Below are 4,394 nucleotides of genomic sequence, written 5' to 3' on the forward strand. Positions count from 1 at the left end.
TCAGCGTGTTTTTTTGTATATTTATTCCCAGTATAAATCTGCTTTGTAAGACTAAATTATGATGTATGATGATGCCCACCTTTTAACCAGTTGAAAATAGGGGTAATACGTGTGCTTGTAAAACAGTGCCAGAACATATAAGACACAAACGCTACTCCATTTCAACAAATATCACGTACACTGCAAGAATATTTCCTATATCACTGAGAATTTTAGTTGTGAACAAAAATTTTATGCAGATTTTTAAACTGCAGCCATCGCAAACCTTCACATTTTGTTACATTAAATGGTAAATAAATATATTTAGGTCGTATATCGTGTTGTATGCTTCCAAATATAGAACTCCATTTGATCTTGCACGTTTTTGTAAACCAGTTTAAGTCAACAATTTTAACACAGTTAATGAAACATGAGATGTAGGTTGCAGATTCGTATTTGGAAAAAGTATATAGTACTTACGTGGATGCATCCTCGCACCAGGTTTCATTCTAGTTAGTATATTTTGCATAAACCATATCCAAAAATCACATAGTCATGCACTTAATTAATGTCGGCAAAGGATGCATAAAAACGTCATAGGAAACCTTTTTACTGGTAAGGGTGTGCTAATGGTATAGGTTCAAATCAACATCAATTTCGCAATTCCAGCATAAACAATACCTTAAAAGTGAACACACAACATTTAACCCTAGTCAATTAAGTGTAAAACTCTGTATAGGTTAATTAGTACTTAATATGGTACTCATAAAAGTGTATCTCCTCACCAACTTTCATCCTTCAAGATAAGATAGTATGAACATAGGATGCAAAAAGCAAACTCGAGCTTGAGCGAATCGCACCAACGTCACTTTAGACAGAAAATCAGATGTAGATAGGTCGCATTGACCTCTTTTAAGGCGTGGTATTAATAGAGCTGTATACAATGATCTAGTTTCATGAATCAATCATATACAGTTAAAACACAGATAAAGAAGTCACTGGAATATGAAATATGGGCCATTGTGACATACTTCGTGACGTGGAATTGTTACTTTTCAAGATACATCAGCTCTGCAAGATTCATGAATACATGTATAAGAGGTACAAGACAGTATTTATCAGAATGCAAAAATCGCATGTGGTCATGATTTTCTTGCAAATATTTAACCTAAGCTAGTGTGTGTGTGTGTGTGTGTGTGTGTGTGTGTGTGTGTGCAAACCGAAATTTTGTCAGGAGATAAATGTAAAAAAACCGCATGACATTAAGATACGAAATGAAGATGACGGTGACATTGCTTTGTTTTAAGTGTGTGGTACTAAAAGAAATGCATGCAATCATCGACTTTCTGATTCTAGTATGAAAAAGGTTTAAGAAAACAAAACTTAAAACCAAACCTGAGCCTAAGTCAGGGAACCGTGAAATATTTGCCACAGTGGCCAACGTTCATAATTATAGTATGGTACTAATGCAGATGCATTTTCTCAAAATGTTTCTTGATTCTTGATTCAAGATACAACAATGTGTATATAGTGGGTAAAAGAATTGAGCTAAAAGTTTGGCCAAGAATGTATAACTAAATGTGTATGTATATTCAAAGTTAACCTACGTATCCATTTTCAAATAAAGATGATATGAAACCCACTACAAACATCTGTATAGGACCTGAGAAGAAACACTACCTGATAAAGTGAGTTTGTGGAGATGTGTTAAACCGAACAATATATAGGACATTATGTTAAATCTACAAGAGTGTCTAGCACACAATGACATACTATTTAAATTTGGTAAAATGCATACACATTTCTTTAAGACGGGACAAAATACGACTCTCTTAGCTTGTATATGCCACTATGTTACGGCCACTGATAGGCCTTATCGACTTGTGGGTTGTCAACCTGGCTGACGGAACCATTTCCTACCCTACCATGCCATAATTTTTGGTTGCCCTCTATGTACGCCCCGGACATAAAGACAGTAGTTGGCAAACACGCCAAATGATTAACAAAATAGAATAATAAAACTCAGCTGAGTAAGACAAAGAACATAAGGAAGAAGAATAATATATTTGATAACCTGGATAGAGTGGATATACATATATACGGTAACATAATACCCTTTCACATCTATTATAAATGTATTTATTCATCCCTCGAATGATGATTCAGTATTTACAAAACCTGTATAAAACAAGAGCATAATAAACAGAAGAGAATAATGCCATACACGTTATGCGGCTCACCAAAATCCAGAAACATGCCATGGCCTGAACGTCTAGCCTAACCCCGATCTTTAATAATGAGAATTTTTATCTGACTAGAAATTAATTAGATAAAACAGTTATAACATCAGAATTGGGGTTCATCCGTGTAGGCATACATACTATGTACAGATGCTAATCTCAGCAATGAGGTTTATCCGTGTGGGCGTACATACTACGTACATATGCTAACCTCAGCATTGAAGTTTATCCGTGTGGGCGTACATACTATGTACATATGCTAACCTCGGCATTGAGGTTTATCCGTGTGGGCGTACATGCTATGTACATGTGCTAACCTCGGCATTGAGGTTTATCCGTGTGGGCGTACATGCTATGTACATATGCTAACCTTAGCATTGAGGTTTATCTATGTGAGTAGTAAATGGGGATACCGTAGGGACTAGGGGACTTATCATTAAAAACATGGGTTTTGTACCGTAGGGACTATAGGAAAAAATCCGTTGTACTATAGGGACAACATAATGTTATTTTCCCATAGTCCCTAGAGTACAAATAACTTTACAAAAAATCATAGGTATTATAGGGACAAGGAAATTGAACATGGGGGGACAATAACATTAGTTTCCCATTGTGGCTCTACAGTCCCAAGGGAATGGAACATGGATGGGTTTGTACATAGGGACAATGGAAATGTAACATAGGAATACAGGTCCGGTACTTGGTGGACAATGGGACTGTAACATGGTGGGTTTGTCTAGGGACAATGGGACTTTAACATGGTGGGGCTATAAAGAGACAAAAGGTATTAGGACTGTCTAGGGACAATGGTAAAAATCACGCTAGAAACAAAACAAACTCTTGCTTTACTATTCACAAGCCCCTAACCAGGATGTATTGCCTATGTTAAATTTCCCCTTGTCGCCAGGGACTGTATAGCGACAATGGGAATTTAACATGGGAATTTGAACAGGGATGGGTCTGTATAGCGAGAAGGGAAAATGAACATGGGAATATATCTTGGGTTTGTATAGCGTCAAGGGAAAATGAACATGGGAGATGGAAATAACACAGACAAGAGACAAACACTGAGTTGACAAGCCAAATCTAACTCCAAGCTCTGTTATCCACACAGAAGGGGAAGGTTAAATAACCACACACTCTACTATCCACACAAACGTACGTGAGGGCATACAAAACCCAATCATATACTATCAACACAAACGTACGTGAAGGCATACAAAACCCAATCCTATACTTTCCACACACGCTAATCAGCCAAATCAAACCTTTATCTACGATCCACACACGCTAAGCAGCCAAATCAAACCCCAATATATTATTCACACGCTGACAAGCTAAAAACATAACCACAATCTACGGGCAGGGTTATACAGTGCAATGTCACTCGCGTCATTCTTCAACATTGTTACAATTTTTTTTCCGAACGTGTGTTTTGGTTTTAGATTTCAGAGTTAACCATAGGCAGGGTTATACAGCGCAATGTCACTCGCGTCATTCTTCAAAAAAGCCTTGTGTTTGTTTCCTTTGTTGAAAAAACGGTAGATCTAAGGTTAGAATTTTTACGTGACACATTGCAGTGTCAAAATAAAGAGAAAGCTACGATACCTGAATTGTACAAGCTCGTCCACTCCAGATTTTATTTCATCCACCGATTTACTGATTTACAATTTGTAAGGATGTAAGTGTTTCAACAAAAAAAAAAATTACATGACAAACGGAACATTTCACAGAAATAGGGTGACTACTGGTCACAATTTTGGAGAGATATCTTCACACGGGAACAGATACCTTTAAGATTTCAAACAACACTACTATGACGGAGAGAGAGAGAGAGAGAGTTATTCCTACTGTAGAACATATCAAGACACTTACGTTTGTTTTTACAGTCTATTTTCGTGAAGAAAGATTCAAAGAAACACTCATTCCACTCAGATAATCACAGCCATAGAAAAATTTCACCATTATTAAATATCACCAGAGTGAACTGCAGATTTAGGCAACTAAAATTCCCTCCTTTTTTGATAACGTGGATGTAAAGTTCTCACAGAATAGTTCATCCAAAATATGCTGTGATGTATTTGACTATAAAACTGATACAATTTCTGCGGGATCGCCCAGGGTACGATTGTTCTTGCGTTAGTTTTACTTTTTTTTTAATTATTTTATTAATCG

Source organism: Sinohyriopsis cumingii, chromosome 3, assembly GCF_028554795.1.
Source record: "Sinohyriopsis cumingii isolate HCF-2022 chromosome 3, ASM2855479v2, whole genome shotgun sequence".
Lineage (NCBI taxonomy): Eukaryota > Metazoa > Mollusca > Bivalvia > Unionida > Unionidae > Sinohyriopsis > Sinohyriopsis cumingii.